General features: G+C 36.5%; 1 pseudogene; it reads left to right on the plus strand.

Moving 5' to 3' along the window:
* The first annotated feature begins 1,768 nt into the window (after positions 1-1,768).
* On the plus strand, positions 1,769-2,108 carry LOC102895526 (annotated as a pseudogene).
* Positions 2,109-23,268: the final 21,160 nt, after the last annotated feature.

Consider the following 23,268-nt stretch of genomic DNA (forward strand, 5'->3'; position numbering starts at 1 on the left):
TATAAAAAATGGATATAGTATATATTTCGCTTCCATTTTCATCTTACAATTTCCTTATAAAACATAAGGTTGTTTAAAGCAATAATTATAATATTATATTGTTATGTTTATAACACATATTAATATAATGTATGAAAATAGTACTAAGAAGGGACAGGATATGAAGCTGTACTAGTGCAAAGTTGCTGTATTTTATTCAAATTAAGTCAGTATTAACTTGAAATTGTGATAAATTAAAGATTCTTAGAAAGACACAACCTACCATAATGGACTCAGGAATAAATAGAAAATCATCTCAATAGATGTAAAAAATTGTTATAAGATACAGTATATAGTAATGATAAAAATTCTCACACAAGAGAAATTTCTCAACTTGATATATAACATTTACAGAAAAATTAACAATTAACGTCATAGTTAATGGTAAAAGACTGAAGCTATCCCCCTAAGATCAGGTACAAGGTAAGGATGTCTACTTTCATCACATCTATTCGACACTGTGAAACAAGGCAAGAAAAATAAATTCAAGGCATACAAATCACAAGGAAGAAATAAAACTGTTTATACACAGATATCATCTTGGATGTAGAAAATCGTAAAGAGTCTTCAGAAAAGCTACTAGAATTAATACACAAGTTTACTATTGTCACGCATTATAAGATCGATATGCAAAAATCAATTCAGGACATTTTTATATAGTAGCACCAATCAAAAAAAATAAAATAAAAAAACAATTCAATTCACAAAACGTCAAAATAATAAAATACTTAGAAATAAGTTTAACAAAAAAAATGCAAGACTTAAAGGAGATCTAAATAAATAGAAGGATATATCACATTTATATATTGAAAGATTCAATTTGTTAAGATAGCAGTTTTCCCCCAAGTTGATCTTTAGATTTAACATAATTTCTATCAAAATCCCAGCAAGCATTTTTGTAGAAATTGACAAATTGATATAAAATTTATATGGAAATAACAAAGGACCTAACATATCTAAAACAATTTTGAAAAACAAATGAATAGAAAACTTATTAGGATTTACACTAACTGATTTCAACACTTATTTGTAAAGCTACAGTAACCAAGACAGTGTGGTATAGGGGCAGAAATAAATATATAGATAAATGGAAGACAAGAGTTTAAAACTAGACCAAAACACAAACGATTAATTAATTTTCAACATAAGTGCTAGAGAAATCCAATGGAGAAAGAATAGTTTTTTCTAAAAATTATATTTGATACTCATATGTTTTGTTGATATTGGATCAATATCAATCGGTAGTCATATATTTTAAAACCCTTATCTTTCACCATCTACAAAATTAAGTCAAAATGTATATTAACCCTAAATATAAGATTTAGCTAAAACTGTAAAATTCCTAGGAGAAAATTATTGTGTAACTTAGGTTAAGCAAATATTTCTTTAGACATGACACTAACAGCACCACTTAGAAAAGGAAAAATTGATCCTTGGACTTCATCAAATATAAACATTTTGCTCTTTAAAAGACACCTTTAGAAAATTAATAGAGGCCACAGATTGGGAGAGAATATTTGCAAAGCATGTATCTCAAAAATAACTTTTATTCAGAATATATAAATTACCCTTTCAACTCAATACAATAATAAGATTTAAATCACAAAAGATTTGTAAAGAAACTTCTCTAAAGATATATACAAATGGAAATAAGCACATGAAAAAAATGTTCAAAATTATTAGCCATTAAGAAAATTCAAATCAGCTCTCTCAGGTCCTCACTTCCAAAATGACCAAGTAAAGAAAGAACAGCCATGCCAACAGGGGCAATGGCTATGTGCAGCCTATTCACTGCACCAACTGCGCCAACGCGTGCCCAAGGACGAGTCATTAAGAAGTCGTCATTCGAAGCATAGCAAAAGCCGCAGGCATTAGGGACATTTCCAAAGCAAGTGTCTTCAATGCCTACGTGCTTCACAAGCTGTATGTGAAACTGCACTACTGTGTGAGTTGTGCCATTTCGGACAAGGGAGTAAGGAATTGCTCTCCTGAAGCCAGAAGGACCAAACACCCCACCCGGATTTAGATCTGTGAGTGCTGCCCCACGGCCTCTGCCAAAGCCCATGTAAGGAGCTAAGTCCTTCATGGCTGAAGAAATATTCTCTGGGGGAAAAAATGGAAATTATACTTTAAAAGAAAAAAGAAAATGTAAATTAAAAACATAATGAGATACTTCTATGAAGTTACTGAAATGGCTAAATCAGACCAACTCTGCTAAGTATTGACAAGGAAGTTAAGAGAGTAGAAGCTGTGCATTGTTGGTGAGACTATAAAATGGGACAGTCTCTGAAAAACAGCTTAGCAGTTTATTAAAAAGTTAAAGATACACTAAACTGTATGACTCAGCAATTTCACCTCAAGCTATCTACCAAAGAAATGAAAACATTCCACATAAAGATTGTTCCTATTAGAGTAATCATAATAGGCAGGAAGTAGAAACCACCCAAACTGCTATCAACCAGTAAATGATTAACAAAATATGAAAATCCATACAACGTAATACTATTCAGCAATTAAGAGGGACAGACTGCTAACATGCAACGAAATAGATGATACCCAAAAACACTGCGCTAACTTTAAAAAGCCAGACAAAAAAGATTATGTATTACATAACTCCATTTATACGTAATGTCTAGAAGAGGCAAAATTATAGTAACAGAAGAAAGATCAATGGTTACATGAGACTGGGGGTGGAAACAGATACTGACTACAAACACACAGAAGGGAAATTTGGGGGTGATGGAAATGTTTAACCGAATTAGGGTGATGGCTGCACAACTGTATAAATTCACTTAAAATCATGTAACTATATACTTAAAATGGGTGCATTTTATGGTATGCAAATCATTCCTCAATAAAGCTTTTTAAAGTACATTTGATCTTTGCCTTATGGAGTTTATAATCTATTGCATATTCTTTCTAGATTATCCCATTTCTCAATCATGAGAATATAGAAACTATCCAGGTTAAATGAGTCTCACACAGAATCTCTGATATCTTTTATCTTCTCATTAAAAAGGAAAATCTTCACTATATCCTCTCCAGCCTGGTTCCTAGTACTTCTTTAATAAATGTATATTTATTGAATAAAAAAAAATGGGTAAAATAATAGATAACGATCATTTAAAAATAAATCTGTAGAAATCTTTCTCACTCAAAAAATATGTAGGATTCTCTAAAACAGTGGTTCTTGACTGCAGGTTATTTTGCCCTTAGGAGATGCTTGGCAATGTCTGGAGACATTTTTGATGTTTACAACTTGGGGAGAGTGCTACTGGCAACTAGTGGGTAGAAGCCATGGATGCCGCTAAACATCCTACCATGCACAGAACAGTTCCTCCGCCCACTCCCCACCACGAACAACAGAGAAGAATCTGGCCCAATATGTCCAAAATGTCAAGATTGGGCTACCTACTGATCTAATAGGTTTTCCTACAGTGCTTGCTCCTTAATCTACATATTTAAGTGGTTTACTTTCTGTTTTCTCCTGTAGACTGTAACTCTGCAAAGACCGTTTTATGTTTACTGTGTTTCTCTCTTTTGGGTGTTTGGCATGATGCCTAAAACAAGTAAGTGCTGTATAAGTTGTTGGTGAAAGAATAGGTAAAATAATTTGTTTCAATGAGTGTCAAATATAATTTCTATTTTTAGGAGATGTGATACTTCAACCATTGAACACCTATGATGGTTTTATGTTATGATACTAAGACCGAAAAATAATTTTTAAAATAAATGTTAATCTTTGCCTTTTTCTAAAGATTAAAAGAAATTACAAAATCTTCCAAGAAGTAAATCTCACATCTCCAAACGTTGTAAAATAATGGGCTGATTGTTGAATTTACATTCCACAGAGAGGAATCAATCTTCTGTTTTTGCATGAGAAAAACTTTCTTTGTAAATCTCCCTTCCCAATTGTGTATTAGCAAGTTAACATTATTGTCATCAATAAAAGTCATTTTCATTAAATAGTGTATGGTATTCTCATCTCTAAAGCTCTTTGCAAAATCTACTAGCTACCATTAAATATTAAAGCTATAATATTTAAATATAAGATTTTCATCTTAAAGTTTCTATTTTCCATTCTCATAATAAAGGATATAAAACCAGCTAATATTTTTATAATTCTCTTCAATACTCTGCTCCCCACCCCACCCCAATCCTGGATAAATCAGGACATTCTAAAGAGTATATAGACAAAGTTGTAATTATACAACTAGATACAGACATAGATAGCTATATAGAAAGCTAGGTAAGAAGGTAGATAGATAGGCAGGTAGGTAGATAAATGATAGATGGAGCAAGTGAGCACGAGAGAGAGAGACAGAGAAATATAAGATACACGTACAGTTGACCCTTGAACAGCATGTGGCTGAGGGATTCTGACCCCCATGCTATCAAAAATCTGCGTATAACTTTTGACTCCCCAAAAACTTAACTACTAACAGCCTACTATTGGCTGAAAGCCTTACTGATAACATAAATAGTCAATTAACACATATTTTGTATATGTATTATATACTGTATTCTTACAATAAAGTAAGCTAGAAAAAAGAAAATATTATTGAGAAAATTATAAGGAAGAAAAACTACATTTATAGTGCTGTATTTATCAATACTGTAATTTTATTCCACCTGTTTACAAAAAGAATCATCTGTCAGTACCCCCAACAGAGATCCCAAAGTGAAAAGCAGACCTATTTGGAAGTAAGGAGGGAGAAGCATTTAGAAGACACCACCAGATTCTGTCCAAAGGAAGAAAGAACAAGTGAACATCTTTCAGTGATCAAAATCCTAGGTAAGACCAGAAAGGGGGCTTTTGTAGCTCCTTCTCCAAACTGTTTAAAAAGAAATATTAGGTCCAGTGGATCAGAATACAGAGAAAATCTAATAAGAATGCCCCGAAGAACCCTTCACCCATCAAACAAGATTTCTTCAGAAACCAACTTGCTCTTGTAAATGGTTATGTGAAATATATTTAAAGTGTATTGTCAAGTGGTATGATGAGGATAAAAAAACTTATACATATCTGTAAGAATTTATATATTAATATACAAATCACTGAGGAAAACTAATGTAAATACTTACACATGAAACTAAATCAACATACAAACAAGACATTGAAGAGATGAAGATTAATCTATGGTGGAGAGCTGGCTTTTTGAACCTCAATACTTGGGAAAAGGGAAATGAAGACTTTTCACAGCATTACAGAGAAACACAACAAATTTGGTGGAAAATAAACATTTGTAAGAACAACATCAACGAAGACATATGGAACTACTCATGTCCCTCAGAGAGAAGACCTTTGGAGAGACTTTGCCTCCATAACCCCATGTCTTCATGCTATCTCAGGAACAAAAAAAAAATGTGATAGATAAAAATGGCATGGGAATTGTCCCGCTCTCTGACCTCATTTTCTAAAGGAAGCAGCCACTTAATATGTGCTTTCATAGAGAAAAATAGACAAAAATTCCTAAACCCATTTCTCCTTTGCGCTCTCCACCTTTCCTTTAGTATTTTCTTCCACTATTTCATGGAATCTTAGGATACCCTTTCTACTTTGCTTTTAGCACTACTGATTTGTCTATGTATTTATTATGTAGTATAAAGGCATAGAAAAGAATATAAAGAATGTTAAAATACACATCATTATCTTGCATTGCTTTATACTTTTACTACATTGATACTTTGGATAATTTTAAGTATTGTTTTGTATGTTTTTTGTAACATATAAATCATATTATAGTGTATATAACATTCTGCAATTTACTTTTTAAAGAAGCATTATGATTAAAAATGCATTCAATATAGAGAACATGTAGCTATAGTTTATTAACTTTCACTGCTGTATATATAGTACTCCTTTATAAGAACTTACCACTTTAGGTTATTTCCAATGTTTGCTGTTACGAATAATGCTACTATAAAAATACTTATACAAGTTTCCTTGGGTATGCAAGCGTTATCCTATGACATATGTCAATGAGTGAATTTTTTATATTATAAGGTTCACATATCTTCAGGTTTTTTAAATATTTCCAAATTGATCTCCAAAATGGTTGCAATTTCTACCAATAATGTAAAGATTTCCCGAAGCTCTTATTCAGCACTTGAGATCGTCAATCTTATTTCCATACGAGAATAAAATCATGAATCAGTTTCATTATCTCTGTCCTACTTTGCATTTAATAAACATATTAGATACTTTCTATTGTATTTAAATTTTTCATAGTTAGAAGCTATTTTTAATCAAGTTTATCTCTCATTTTTCACATAGACAACATCTATGTGAAAGTTAGGCATTAGAGAAAATGCGGACTGTTCGTTTGTATTTTAGAATGTGGTTATAAAGCTATATGTGTATGTCGTGTAGAATCAACAGCATTATTTTGCTTTTTCCAAGGATAATCAAACTGGTGGTGATCTGGTCACGTAGTTAAGACTAAATCTGCCAAACTAGAACTTACCAAAGCACAGTTACTTTAATAATTAATTTATAGGTGACCATCATTGTTCCCCTATAGATTAAAGCCAAATGATTTCAAACCTTCTCAGTCTATGCTGCTGTGGAAAGAAAAACTATCCTAGCGTGGAGCAAAGATTCCACAGCATAACTTACGAAGTCTTCTAACTAGAATCCAAGATGTCTCCACATTTAAGCATATCTCCCAATGCACTGTAATCCCCTTTTCTTTTTAAGGTTCATTATAAACATTGGAAAATAGCTTGTGTTCAGGTTATTAGAACTACTCAACAGCCAGAAAGCTATTTTTTTTTAGTTTAGCTTTCAGTTGCCAAACCAGTTATGCTGCTAACTATAATGACAATGAAGAATCTTTACTCAGGAGCCAAAGGATGCAAGACATAATTCAGAATGCATGTGTGTGGGTTTGTGTGTGCATGCGTGTGCATACACGTACACACACAGAATGAGATTGCCCTTTGTATTTGGAAACTACAATGCCCTTTCTTCCATAGCTACCTTTTTTGGATAAAGGTAAAATTCAGATATGGGCTGGTCATCCTCTCTGCAGTATATTTATAAGGAGATGACGCTGAGCTGTGTCGCTATAAACTGGAGAACAATAGTCTCATTCAATAGTCTTAGCTATTGGACAACTTTGGAGCAAAGTTGCTGGAGATGTGATTCATTGCTTGCACCCTTCTGCTCCTCTAAAACTCCATCTCTTTTGGTTTTGAAGTTCCGCCATCCAAGATCTAGGAGAAGAGTAACTAGATTTGAAAGATATTAAAAGCCAGTGAGGTCAGCAACCACAACATAATTCCCAGATGGTATCATATAAACAGAAACCCGCTGTTTAGACTCTAAACTCTCTGAGGTCAGTAAGCCTGTCTTCATCCCAGGTTCATATAGTTCACACCTGGCCAAGTGTAGTATGCATAGCAAGCAATCAATAAATATTTGAAAAGGACGAATGTTTCTTAGAGGGCCTGTTGCTATTTACAGGTTTGGTGCGGTTCTGGACTCCTGCCCCTCCCTGAGCCATGTGGGGCTTTTGCTATAAATGAGCTGCCTCTCCCTGCTTGCTGCGAGCCAGGTTTTTGTCCATCTGCTGCCATTGTTTCTGCACGTTTCCCAGCTATGTTGTATTGCATGCCGTTATTCTTCAGTGGGTCATTATGGCATCTGTCTGCTCACCTTGTGAATGCCCCGTCTCAGTTCACTAGACAGCAGCTGCTGGAACATCCTGCTCCCTTCCATCATCTGCACAGGCCCAGCCCAGTCAAGCCTGATTGCAGAAATCATCATTTCATTGCTTGGGAATTGGCTGCACTCCAGGACCTGGTTACTGGGATCCTTGCCTCCCACTTAAAATTCCTATAGGTAATTTTTTAAAAACCACAAGTGGTACCCACAGAAATCTCAGTTTCATGGATGTGTGTACAAGGATACATACAACCATTGTTACATAGATCTTTATTAGTAGTAACTCTTTTTTTTAGTAGGAACCTTGTAAACCACATTAATAATAGAGGAAAGCTCTCGTTATAGAAAGACTGGACTTCTAGAAACCCTAATCCACATTCAGAATTAATTTTAAAAGGAGAGAGATAACAGCGTCATGAAGCCCATGCACTTGATTTGATCTCCTTAAATAGAAGCTTCCCGATGACTCAGAGACATTAAGATGGAGCTCGGTTACATGCATTATGCAGTTAACAATGCCATAAGCCAAAAGTTTGTATATTATTTTGATTGTTTGGAACTTGGTCTTCTGCTCCCTTTGCAACTTTACCTGTCATGAGATCGAAGGCAATAAAACTAAGGTTGTATCCATATTGATATGTCCCAAAACTGAAAGCAACCTTACCTTTTGATATGATGTAAAGTTCATGGACTTTGTTACAGTTCTTTTTCCCACCTTCTCACTTTCTTTTATTTAAACTATCTGATAAAAAAAGATAAAATTTCTAAGCCAATCATAAATGTGTGTTTAACACACAGTGGATCCGAATTGTATTCATATTATAATACCTCATCAACCAAAGAACGCAGTTAGTGAAACTCATTCTAGGTATGATATCAAGAAGGCAAGAATAGCATTCCTTCTCATCCTCGTCTTCCCTCACTCCTTCATTGCAAATGTTCAAATGTTGACTGGGAGCAAGAAGAGAGAAACAAATGAGAATGCTGAAAATCCTCAGTGATGGAGAGAAGGAGAAGCAGGTCCTGACAGAGGCAGAAACAGGATCACACCATTTCCTGAAAGCCACTTTGCACCAGACATTATGCCAAGACACTTTGTATATGGTATACGTCAAAAACAAAGCCAGATATGAGGTAACATGGTAAGGACAGATTTTAATCAGTAATGTACTATTGCATTGCAGGGAAAAGAGTCCAGAGTGAACTAAATTCAATTCAACTGAACTGATTTGGACACAGGTGTCTTAAAGGAAGAATGGAGGAACAGGGAGAGGGGTAAGCAAGGACTCAGTAGACTCAAGAAAATGAAAATCACAAAAAGTAGGAAAGAGTTTTGGTACACACCCGTCTGGATTCGCTAACAGGACCTTATCAAAATTGGACTCCTACCCTCCCACAGAGGCTGGGAGACAGGGGCCTGGTCTTTAGTTGTTGGCTGGAACAAACAGTAAATTCTTTGAGCAGCCTTGATTTTCCCAGGGAAGCACTTAAATGGAGGCTAGTGTCATCTGAGGGATCATCCTTAAGCTGTTAGAAACTGTTAGTGTTTGTTCAAGTCTTTATAGGTCAAGGTCGAAGCCTGGTCAGGAAGAGGACTCAGAGGAGCCAGGCTAGAGTTTGGTCAAGGAGAAAATCTTGGTCATATTTCGATAATCACCACATTATCTCATGATGGAGGTTTTATTGTTTCCATTTAGCGGATGAAAAATCTGGGACTCAGAGTAATGCACTCAAGATCAAGTAACCCAAACCAGCAGAGATGGGATTGGAGAATAGACCTGTTCAGTCTCTGCTTAGGTGGTTACATGGGTTGACTCCTTGGAGTCAGAACCGTCTTTAAGAATCAGAAGCATGGAGCATGCAGAGTGCCTGCCTCAGATTTAGAGGTCAATGAAAATGACTGGGAAATCTGACTCGTGGCAAAGCAAAATAGGCAGAGCAACTAAATTTTTTCCTTATAAAATATAAATAGTTAAATAAACTGAATCTAATGTAAATAAGAGGTGGAGAATGAGCAGGCTGAGTCTGAACTGGAGTTCATAGCCTTCTTTGACCTATTTAAATAAGGTAACAGAATAAATTCGCTTATAAAATCAAATATAGGAAGAAAAAGGGCTTTCTCATATGACATTTTAAAAAATTTTAAAGAATATGCTTTTCAGGTCTACATTTGGTTTCTTTACAAATATTATGACAACTGGCATTACACTTTGGAACTGAGAAACTTTCCTTCTTCTTCTCTACTTTCTAAAATTTACACATGTTTTCTCCTTCTGTTACCACCATCCTCAAGAGTCATTTCTGCCAAGCCCAGTTCTTTTCCATTCTTGTGCAAAACGTGCTATTTCTCAATTTGAGCATAGTCATTTCAGTCCAAGAAGAGGGAAAAATGTGCTATATAAATAAATCTTTATTACTGTCACAGCATTGTTAAAGAATTTTCTAGTTCAAGCTACTCTTTGGTTGAAATCACCACTTTACCAGGGCAGAGGATCCTGCTAGGCATTTTAAATTAGGGAAGACAGTTTTATTGTCAAGGCAGGTCAATCAAATTATAATTGGCTCTAATTTGCACTCCCACCAGCTGTTAAATTCTTCACCTGCAGCACTCAAAATGGTGTGAAATTCTTGTCGGCTTTGCAAAAGCTTCAAAGAGAATCACTCTCAGTCTAATCCCCAAAACCAAAAGTCCTTGTTTCTTTTCATCATAAGCAAGGAAAATGCACCACTGGCTTTGACTATGGGAGTCAGGGCCTGGTCTAAAATGGGCTGAACCTGACAAGGATGGACAAACACATCTTCCATGCACAATCATCCTTGACAAGCCAAAATTTCTGTTACAGACCAGCCAGGGGCTTTCTATTGTTACGGCCATAATACCATTGAGTTGTATTTTCTATTTCATTGCAAATCAAACTTGCAGCTCTGAGGAAAGTCATAAATTTAGCACTTAGAATAGAGCAGCAAAGATAGGATTTGGGGGTAGGGCATATCCATGCTGGTTCTACGTAAGGTTCCATTATGCTTTCAGATACCCAGCATTGCAGATGGTACGATACTGCCTCAGACAGTTCAAGTCTCTGGATAATTAAAATAACTATAGGAAACTTCTTTCTACAGTGCCCACAAACACACATACACATAAAACACATACATGTGTACTCATGCACACACATGGGCACATACACATACACCAATGACCAAACATGACATTCTTCAGTGACTTTCAATTGTCTTAAGACAGCATGTCTATTGATGCTCCTGGCCCAACATAGCTTGGGGGCTTACCTCTCCACTGAGCTCTCTACCCATGTTGAACTTCTTTTCGGCTCCTCAAATGTCATGTTCTCCTTCCGCAAGACTTCGCAGCTGCCCATTGCTTTCTCTGTAACGCTCTTTGTTTTCTTCTCTTTTGAAATAGCTCATCCAACCTTCAGGTCTTGACACTGATTCTTTTGCTATAACAAGCCTTCTCCTACCCCCACACTCACCATGTGCTGCTCCCTAGGGATGGATCGTTGCATTGTCCATGCTCTAGTGTAAATGTTTGTACCCATATACCATGAGCTCTTTGGTGCCTATATGTGGCTCATCTTGATCACCATTTATCATCAAGGTCCAGCACAATGGTGAGTGCAAAATAAATAGGTGGTCAGTATTTGTTGGTGAACGACTAAGTATGCTGTAAAACAAAATGGTGTCAGGCTATCACAGAAACTTCCTAATCTGCTGACCCCAGTTCATATACTCCAGCCAGTTCCCCAGAAAAGAGAGCCCTTCCAGAATTATGGTGTGTATACCCCAAACCACAGTTCATCTTTCTATCCAAATGGTATCAGTTTGCTAAGGCTGCCATAACAAAGTACCACAGACAGGGCGGCTTCAGCAACAAAAATTTATTTGCCAACATGTCAGTAGGGTTGGTTTCTTCCGAGAGCCTCTCTCTTTGGCTTATAGGTGGCCATCTTCTCCCTAGGTCTGCACATGTCTTTCCTCTGTGTAGGTCTGCATCCTAATCCCTTCTTTTTATAAAGACGCCAGTCATATCAAATTAAGGCTCGCCATTATAATCTCATTTAACCTTTATTTCATCTTTAAAGATCAGATGTACAAATACAATCATTTTCTAAGGTATGGGGGTTAGGACTTCACCATGTGAATTGGGCGGGAGCACTCAACTTAGCCTGTAACAGTATTTAATGTTAGTTTAAAGTCTGTTTTCTCTTTTTTATATACCCTGAGACATCAATATGCCACTTAGAATAGGCTACTTCTCTCTGCCTTCACAAGTAGACACCTGGACGTTACTGTATCATATAGGAAAAGTCAAGCCCTGTTTACCAAACACATCCTTATAGGGGCTGCATGGAAATTGAAACACTTGAGTTCTGGACCCAGCACCTTGCAACTTGAGGCAAGAGATCGGATAAATATAGCACATATGTAGAAATTCATGGGCATAACAATTCACCCAAGTTTGCCCCAAAAAGCAACACAGAGCACTGGGTATGTGATGACAATGAATCACAGTCTAATGTGACCTTATTACAGCTATGTAACCTTGGGCAAGTTGCTGGTTCTTTCTGTGCCTTAGTTTTCTCATCTGTATAATGACATTAATAGATACCACAAAGGATTCTTTGAGAATTAAATAAAATACTACATATAAGTTGGTTAGAACAGTGTCTGGCATATCATAATCACTCAGTAAGTGTTAGCATTCGTGTTGTTGCTGCTGTGCAATTCAGGTCACCCAAGCTGATTGTTGGAAGCCAAAGAAACTGTATCCCACACCTGTGCTCAATTTCAAGGCTCAGGAGCCTATAACTCCAAGTTGATTCCTGAAAGAGAGAGAAAACCAGTCTCAGAGCAAGTCTTCAAGACAAATTACTTTGCTGGGAAGAAGCCAACACTTAAGATTGTGCTGATATTGTGCAGATATAACTATGGAGTGTTAGCAGTAGTAAATTCTGGCTAAAAAACTGAATTTGAGGCCACAAGGAATTTAGCAAATGCCAGCCTGAGAATTTCTTTTTTCTCTGCCCGAGACCTTGGTCTTTGTCCCTTGCATTCTCACTCTTCCATAGATAGGCATCACGAAAGTCATACAGACTTGAAAATCATAACCTGGGGTCAAATCTTGCTCCAATTTCCTCTGTGTCTTTAGGCAAGTTACAGAGCTTTCCTGAATCTCAAATTCCTCCCCGCACAATGAGAAAGTAATGCCAACAGTACAAATAATACCTATTAAGTGTCTGATGCAGTGTACATCCCGACAAGCAGTTCCTTTTCCCCTTCTTCTGTAAGTCCAATGAGCAGAGATTATTATGAAGTATTTCTGTCTCCTACACACATATTCCTAAGTACCATGTACTATCCCCGTGTATTTCTTCACAGGTAGTACAATGATCAGATAGAATAAATTAAAACTCTATAACTCCAATAGGAAGTTTTCAAGAAGTCCTATTTTTGAATCATTGTTACTTAAAATACTTTGCCATACATCCAAGAAATGAGGGTTTATCGGTTATCTCTCTATCAATATGATTGTCAGATGAAGTTTGCCTCTGAAGTAATGGATGAGAGCTGATCATTACACAAATAAAAAAGAACAAGGAAACAAAAATTTTAAAGGAAAATATATCAGTAACTCAATATGTGTCTTATATATGTATTGGAGGAAGAAGGAAATAAAAGTAGAAAATTAGCTATGAAGTTGTTACAATGCTTTATAACCTGCAAAATATTTTTCACATACAATATTTCATTAATTCTTATAACAGCCCAGTGAAATGTTTAAATTGCCCCATGATGAGAACAATTAGTAGATCAAATATTGTTAAATAAGAATGGACATGCATGTGCCTGTTTAAAAGAGCAGTTCTCAAGCCAGGTCCACGGACTCTAGAACCAAGTTTTAACTTGCAATAAACAAAAGTTTTAACTTGCAATAAACAGGCACATGCATGTCCATTCTTATTTAACAATATTTGATCTACTAATTGTTCTCATCATGGGGCAATTTAAACATTTCACTAGGTCCACGGACTCTAGAACCAAAAGAGCAGTTCTCAAGCCAGGTCCACGGACTCTAGAACCAAGTTTTAACTTGCAATAAACAAAACCATCTGGGACATAATCTTTGCTGTCCCAGATGTCTCTATAAGAGTTTTATTTTGTTAATTTTCTGTTTTTATTTTGATGATTACCAAAAAAAAATTAACCACATAAATTCTGGATCATGTAAATAAACCCCTTATAATCAAGTACACTTGGGAAAGGGTTCGGCATCTCATTGGCATTGAGTAATTCTTGCTGATATTCATGAGCTAATGTGAAGAGAAATGAGGTGCTCTTGGTAAGCATATGATGTGTTCATGCCACATGAAGGCCAATAGACGTGTAAATAACATTTATTTAGGAGCACCACTAGAGAAAATGGTGAGGGAACTGAGTTGTCACACAGCACTTGGTCATAAATGCTTACCAGTACCTATGCTGTAGCACTCAGTACCACAGTTACTTTACAAAGGGGATTTCCTCCCAGAAGAAAATATCATCAGCCACATTAAGGTAAAGATGATATTTTGAATTTCGTTTCCGGAAGGGTTTTTCTTTTGAGGGATATGTAATTTGCAATTTTCTATTTGTTTTGTTTCTGTAAGGATTATAAGCATAAAAATAAACAAGTTTTAATTTTGTATCCTTTAAGTCATTTTATTATATACTTGTTTCATATTTACTATATAATCACTTTATATTTAAACTTATTTCATTGTATATATTTCATTAATTCTTATAACAGCCCAGTGAAATGTTTAAATTGCCCCATGATGAGAACAATTAGTAGATCAAATATTGTTAAATAAGAATGGACATGCATGTGCCTGTTTAAAAGAGCAGTTCTCAAGCCAGGTCCACGGACTCTAGAACCAAGTGACATAATCTTTGCTGTCCCAGATGTCTCTATAAGAGTTTTATTTTGTTAATTTTCTGTTTTTATTTTGATGATTACCAAAAAAAAATTAACCACATAAATTCTGGATCATGTAAATAAACCCCTTATAATCAAGTACACTTGGGAAAGGGTTCGGCATCTCATTGGCATTGAGTAATTCTTGCTGATATTCATGAGCTAATGTGAAGAGAAATGAGGTGCTCTTGGTAAGCATATGATGTGTTCATGCCACATGAAGGCCAATAGACGTGTAAATAACATTTATTTAGGAGCACCACTAGAGAAAATGGTGAGGGAACTGAGTTGTCACACAGCACTTGGTCATAAATGCTTACCAGTACCTATGCTGTAGCGCTCAGTACCACAGTTACTTTACAAAGGGGATTTCCTCCCAGAAGAAAATATCATCAGCCACATTAAGGTAAAGATGATATTTTGAATTTCGTTTCCGGAAGGGTTTTTCTTTTGAGGGATATGTAATTTGCAATTTTCTATTTGTTTTGTTTCTGTAAGGATTATAAGCATAAAAATAAACAAGTTTTAATTTTGTATCCTTTAAGTCATTTTATTATATACTTGTTTCATATTTACTATATAATCACTTTATATTTAAACTTATTTCATTGTATTGCCACATAGGTAAAAATTGGGGATCGACACGTTTGAAAACATTGCTGTTTAAAGTAGAAATGTTTCTAAAACTTATCTGTATTTTTTAATTAATTAAATCATTTGTGGTGACCTAGAAGAGCTGACTAAAAGGACTTTGAGAATTCTTTTTAAAATGAGCAATCCTTTTGCACACAAACTATCACCAGGTGAATTTGTCCACTCTCTAGCTTTAGACTGTCGCATAATCATATTGTCCTGCACTGACGCATGCTGACATAATGAATCAGTGAAAAGAAAATTAAGAGAGATAAAGAGCCCAATCTGTAGCAAAGTGTCCATGACATGTTGCAAAAGCTGAATATACACTCAGCCTATAAGTTAAATAACTAAAACTGGAATCTAATACCAAGGCATGTAAAAATGGAAAAACAGAAAAATGTTGCCTGGGGTACTGGCTCTGAATCTTGCATTCTTCACGATTTGGAGGAGGGATTTGGAGCTGGAAGTTGTCGCTTTGTTTTGTTTATTGCAAGTTAAAAAATGGGGCTAAGTACATTGCTTTGTAAAGTGCTTTGTGAATCACAAATACCCAGAATTGTCAAGCATGAAAATCTTCAAAATGTGCTGTTTAAGAGTCTTTGAAAATTATTTGTGTCTCATGCTTTGCCATTTTTCTTCTTTTTAGTTTATCTCTGATCACTTTACTGCACTTATTTGAAACAGATGGAGTAGAATAAATAATACTCTAGGTAAAGGTGGGTTTGCTTTCTTTTTAAAAGGATCAGAATTTAGGGACATCAAATAATGTCTTCTCCTTTTACCCCAGAATGAGATGCAGGGAGGAAGAGCATGTCGGTTTCTAACTTCAATCTGAGGGAAAAATTTTTAAAAAAAGAAACTTGATAGGTGGAAAAAAAGGAATCTGGATGACTTTCAAAAACCAAGAATTTTAAAAGAATTTATTTTGTTTTAATAAAAATTGTGCACACTCTTACGATTGCTCTGTGGGCTGGGTTCTCCTTGCTTTTTGTTTAGAAACAAATAAAATTAGCTGAATTATTAATGTGAAGTAAATTGGTTACTATGCATTTAGAGTAACTTTTTAATTCACACATACATCTGTATTAACATCTTAATGGTACTTTACTACGGATTATGCCATAGTTGTAATGGCATCCAAGGAACCATTTAAAGGATAATGTTTCTGGCAGAGACATATTTGAAGAAGTAGTTGGTGTTGTTGGATATAAGAAAAAAATAATCTGAATAAAATTAAAATTTCACCTGTGAGGTTGGAGGGTATAGTAGAGAAGACTGTCCTCAATTCTGACACCAAATGCAGGGTTCAAGGGTTCCCAAGACCACCTTCAATAATTTCAATAATTCACTGAGAACTGTAATAATCATGGTTATGGTTTATTACAGTAAAAGAATAGAAGATACAGATTAAAGTTAGCCAAGGAAGAGGTACATAGGGCAAAGTCCAGGAAGTTTCCCAATACAGAGGTCCCAGTTGTCTTCTCACCGTGGAGTCATCAACAGTCTTAACTTTCCTGGCAACGATGTCTGACAACATGCACAGAATACTGGCAGCCGAGACTCTCACCCAAGCCTTGGTGTTCAGGGTTTTTACCGTGGAGACGTGGTTGACTACACACACAGATGACCTTTAAACCTTTTAGAGGTAGAGCAGATGTCATATGGCCCAAAGCCCCCAAGCAAACAGACATTTTTCCTAGAAAGCACTTCCCAGGAGATGAGGGCAAAGGCCAGACCTCACCTTGGGTAAGTTTAAATTCCTTATTCACAGTTTACTCCTTGGCCTTTGGCCAAGGCTCTCTTATAGCAAAGTTATCATATTTCTCTGAGAATCTACATTTTATATAGTATTTATATGACAGAGACAGCAACAGAATCAGCATGAATATGCCTAACGTTTGAAGAAGTCAAAGTTGGGTAGGGGCAGATTTAAAGAATTAATACAACCTATAAAGCCATTACATATATTTTCATATTTTGCACTAATGTGATTACTTGTTTCTTCCTGTGATCTACTGCTAATTGTACCTTATGATAAACTCGTACAGAACTGTCTGGCATAACAATTATGTGATGGTTAGCTAAATCCAGGTCAGACCAATCATTTTCCATTGGTACTACATCCTGAGGAGGCTTTAACTCAGTCTCTGAATATATTTGATTATTAATACCAGTGTAATCATAAGACTTATTTACATAAGGTAGTATAATCTTACCAATAATGTCAATGTTACATCATATCACAGTGTAGTCATGGTACAATTTTGTTTTATTTCAGAACAAAATCAGTTAAAATTAAAGAAGTGTTTGCTATGCCTTCTAACACACTCAACCCTTGCCCATATACCAAATATTACTATGGACATGTGATTACATTGATTACATTGACCATGATTTGATTATTTCCAGGATCCAAATCAGTTGAGAAAAGTCATTCAATCTGTCTCAGTTCAAAGATTTGTCCTAAGACCATTTTCCATTGTGTGCTTTTTATATAGCAGGGCCCATCTTCCTCCTGCAGGGTGGACAGGAGTGGTATTCAGGATAGTTACTATCCCTGCTATCTGTATTACAGGATATGTCTATTTCGATCTATCCTAGGGGTGAGGGCAGACATAGCGTATCAATGTAAATTACCCCAGAGAACTTCTACAGGTTTGGAGAGCTGTAAGAGTCCCATTGGTATGCCCTTGTGCCTTAGCAGCTGGAATGGAAGGCCATTGTTCCATGGCTCCTTGGAACTCCACCTGTATTAAAACAGTCAAGAGCCTCTATTGAGTCAGGGTACAAGCCTTTTGCCAACACTGGCTCCCAGCATTATCCAGCATTATCGTTGAGTCTGCCTGACCTACTTCACTAAAGCTCCATCACCTTTTCAGGCTGACTCCCATTCTTTGCCTTCCTCCTGAAAAGAGATTTCTCTAATCTGCTCATTCTAGTTAACTGGCTTTTTTCTCCTAATTCCATTACTCATTAAAAGTGAATCCATTTAATCCTTAAAAAATAAATAAATAAAAGTGAATTCAGCTTGCTCAAAGATGCCTGGACCAGAACCTATCTTCCCTAAAGTTCTTTTCCTTCTTGTGACACAGCATTGTTTAATCCACTACACATGTTGTTGCCATTGTGTACTAATGACCTGAGCACAGTTAGAAAATGTTGGGTCTTCCATTCTAGGGTTAGATGAGTGGTAGTCACAGCTAGATGTAACTTAGTTTGAGTATGCCACAAGGTCTCCCATAGCCTTCCTCATCTCAAAATGGGCTGTCCCCAGAGGAATTCGGACCTACCATGTGGTGTCTACTGCTCTAATCTCATCAGGATCCATTGTTTTTTCTTAGTCTGTTTAATAGCTTTCCATTCACAAAAACAAGAGTGATATTGCATTTGTGCACAGAACATTATGGCATATAAGGCATGCTCTCTAAACATTTGATTATCCAGGTTTATACTTACACACTGACCAGTCACCTGAGAGTTGTTTACTACAGAATCCAATGGCCTAGTAGGGAGCAGTGCCCAGAAACTTCTCCTCAAATGATATCTTTTGTAGTAGATATAACATAAAAAATACAAAGCTAAAGATATTGACACATTAATAGAGCTCTACTCATTCATTAATCTTCAATCTAGTTTGCCATCCTATTACATGACTAAAATGTCTCCCAGAACAATGCCACTCAGGTTTGCAGGCTTCTATTCGACCTTGTGAGGATCCAAAAGCAAGGGAGGTATTGACAAATATATACGTCACCCTTCTGGACATCGGTACAATTGAGCTAAAAGATAATATTATTCTCTTGCTCTGAGCCTCTCTCAAGTCACCAGTGTAATATTAGATTTACCTCACTGCATAACCTATTTATAAATCTCTTTACTCTCAGCTACTATTTATTCTTCTCTTCATTTGTCATTTATTTTTACCCAAACTTTCTATCTCTGGAAAAGATATTCGCTAAAGGAAATGCAACCACTTCACATTCCAATTTTAATCCAAACTTTCATTTCAATCCCATCAACCATTGAGTCTCCATATCCCCCCAATCTAACTGTACATCTCGTTAGGACTTCACCGACAGGTTTTAGAATCTCAGTGCATTGAGATCCCATGTCAGGAAGCCCCAGAAAATTCTCTTTTCCCTAACCTCACTAGCCTACGGTCCCCAGTTGGGAGTTGAGCCAAAAGATCCTGGCTCTTCTGCCAATTTTCATAAATGATAAGCCAGATCATTGCCCCCGATTTCAGATCAGGTTTCTCATTGCCATCTTTGCCTTCTAGCTTTTCAAATTCCTCCACTCTGGGTTCAATAGGGCAGATTTGTTTAGGGCTCTTTAATGTTGGGATCCAGCAGAGGTTCCCAATGGTCCACCCAACCAACAATAGCGCTGCATTATGACCTTTGTTTCAACCCATCGATGTGCACTTTATTTATCCTATTTCTCAACAAGTACCTAAGTATTTCTACCCTGCTCAGTAGACGCCCTTAACTTTTCCTTTTGTCTTTCCCCATTTTCTTGTGAATCATTTTAAGTTTTTAAACTTCTGTAGAACCCATAAGGGAAGCTGAAACAAGGAATCTAACAGGCATTCTCAGACTGTTGCTCAATATTGCAGCAGCAATATTACACAGGTATCCATGCGGGAGTGGGGTTAATCACAGCATTCATTATGCCTTGGGTAAAGGGCATATTCAGTGTAGGAATAGCCCAATCATCCAGGCATAGCTTGAATATGAAGCATATCAGCTGTTTCATCTGGGATGTTCTACCCGGCATTTATAGGAAGAGTTGGACAGTCTGCTCAATTACACTCACTTTGCAGCAGCTTTTATCCAACCCACCAAGCTAGCTCTCCTTTTGAGAACAACCTGTTCTGCATGTGGATGACATATAACCATTTGTGATTATTCAAGAGTGAGCTGGGTCCTATGTTAACCCAAACATGCTCTTTTACTCTGCAGCATCCAAAACCAAATATACCACCTCTAAATTAGCCAATCACAACCCATTTTAGTAAAGGTTATTCAGCAAGCTGATGATATCAACGCACAAAATGAAACAGCTCCTTTACACTATAACTCCTGGTTTCACTAGCGTCTTGGTTTTGCCCTTCCCGCACCTGACTAACTTCCTGGTGACTAGAGATCCTTAAGGTGTTATCTGTTGTCCCATTATAATTCGGTGGCATCTTTAATATTAGCAGCCATAGCTCAGACTGGCTCAAATCTAAGCGTGGCTCATATGCTCTGTCCTAACACTCTTCACTTTTATTTTAGCTATTATGGATAACAACAGCTAAGAGGTGTATATTTAGCTTATTTCTTATTAATTTGCATTTCTTTATATATCCAGTGAGTTAACTCCTTGGGAGCTAGATTTATCTTTAAATTCCATTGGTAATTTTACCTCTAGTAAGGGATCCCAGCAAATAGCAGTTCCATACCAGGGAAAAATAGGTAGCCACTCAGGAATTAAAGATTCTTCAACCCCAGATCTCTAATTCCTTCTTTTTTTCAAACTACATGTTTCAGTTGAGTTAAGGTCATTCTAGGGAATCCCACTTCTGATGCCAACTGCAAAGTTAAGGGGTACAACCTAAGACCACCCCCATTTCTAATACCAACTGTAAGCTCAGTGTCCCCAAGATTACTCTTGATTTCAATAAAACTCTTTTACTCTCTGAGTAAGGTTAAATTATTAATTACACAGTACCTAAAAGATACCTGGGCTTTGCAGCAGCCAACACCCATATCCATTGCCTCATGCAGTTTGTGCCACATCTACACCCAGCTATATGATCAACCATGTCATGTACACAGACATTGCCCAATATCACACAATCTTGGGTCTACTTGAGATGTTTGTACACAACTCTGCATCTATACCACAAAAATTGGGTTTATTTGAGTTGTTGATAGACAAAATTTCAATAAATTGCTGTGCTCTGAGCACTGGAAAGAAAGAAATGGATCAGAATTTTTTCTTTCTTAGAATTAATTTATTTGGCAGGATGATAACATCACTGTAATCAATGGCACTAGGGCAGGTTTATCTATGGAAAGAAATTTCCTGAAATTTTCTTCAATGCAGCCCTGGTACCTCTTCCATCATAAAAGGTGAACCCAACACAAACTGCTCTTGATTTTCATCTGCACTGCTAAGGCTGACTGGTTGCGGGGCAAGCAAGTGGTCTTTGTCAGAGCGAAAGACAGAATACTATTGTGAAAGCTTTGGGCATAGAAATGGCAAGAGTAGCAAGAAGTTCACTATTGCTAACTGTGGACAGCTCTAATAAATTTGGTGTGTTTTATTTTAATCAACAAACCATTCCTTCTGTCCTGGGGAGAGCAGCCTCACCCTGAGTCTGATCTTATATCACTCTCTTGCTATTCTCATTTGCTACAGTTATTTGGTTCCATATTTCCCTTATCCCCTTCCAAGTCTAGCTGGACAACAGAGTTAAATTGATGAATACATTTTAAAAACGAGCTACAAAACACCCTAAAAGGGTTTTTCTGTGCTGTAGATTTTATCTTTTTATAAAGATATTATTCACTTCAATGCTTCTTAGTGACTCCTGCTGACACAGTCATGTTAAATGTATTCAAGCTAATAAATAAAAATACGTCCTGGGAACCTCTAAAAGAGTTTCGTAATCTCCAAAACATATCCAACATTAACAAAAACTGATATTTCCTGACTCGGAGAAGTTTCCAAAATCAGATGGGGTAATGTGCAAACTACCTGTTTATGATATTTCATGTTTATATAAGCATTAAATTTGTTCAAATAGATTTGATTTCTTAAAAAACTTTATTTGATTTGACTCTACAGAGGACGTTTCTTGGCTGTCTCCCCCGCACTTGCTTTCTTCTTTTCATAGTCCTAATTTCCATTAGGTTCCTGGAATTTCATCCTACCCTCAGCTCCATGATCAGAGCCTATGCCTGGGCTAAGCCAATCAGTTCATTTCATCTGGACAATCAGAATGACTCTTAAAACTTTTATTGGCAATATTGTGACATGTTTTCTGTGAGCAGCAACCAAAGATGTCTGAACCAAAGCCCCAGGAGCTGCAGCAGTCACCTTGGTATCATGAGGAGAGCCAGGTGAAGCTGGCATTAGAGAGCACAGGAAAAAGCGAAAGAAAGTGAGTACTTTCATAACTTCATTGAGCAACTGGAACAAGCCTTAACTGAAGCCAATATTTATTTCTGGACTTTGTGGTTAAATAGGCTTAATTTTTTATTGTTGAAGCCCTTCCTACTCAAAGTGTGATTCATATGTAGGCCAGCAGCACCAGCATCACTTGGGAGCTTGTCAAAAATGCAGAATCAGGACCACACTGCGATCCCTTGAATGAGAATCTGCATTTGAAAAAATCCCATGTCATTCTATGCACATTGACATTAGGAAGAACCCTCCAAGCATCTTGGAGTCAGCTTTTCCTGTAATTTGCATCTTAGTCCAAATGAATGTTATTACTCCTCTTTAGAGACAAAGAAACTGGGTTCAGGGAGTTTGCATGCTAGCCAAAGCTCACTCACATTTAAAAGTAGCAGGAACAGCAGGAACATCCTGGGTCCAAGCCCAACAGTAATTTCCCCCTTGGACATGCTATCAGTTTCTGAGGGCTGTGCAGCCAGAGTCTAGGGCTACCAGTTTAGCAACCTCGCATTAGTCTTTATTTCAAGAGACCAAGGGTTTTAAAGACATCTTTCTTCCCTGTGTTTATAAATCATGGAAACTCCTTAATCTAGGTAATTTACTTAATGAGTAGCTCCAAATATTGGTTCCGAACCATCAACAATTTAATACAAAAATTACAGGCTAGCTTAATTGCACTTAACCAAGTAAACCCTGTGAAACAATTTTCGCTCATTATTTCTCACTGAAGCATATACCCTTGGCACAGTTCTCTTTTTATTAATAAAAGCAAAGAACAAGTTTT

Source organism: Pteropus alecto, unplaced genomic scaffold (genome assembly GCF_000325575.1).
Source record: "Pteropus alecto unplaced genomic scaffold, ASM32557v1 scaffold146, whole genome shotgun sequence".
Lineage (NCBI taxonomy): Eukaryota > Metazoa > Chordata > Mammalia > Chiroptera > Pteropodidae > Pteropus > Pteropus alecto.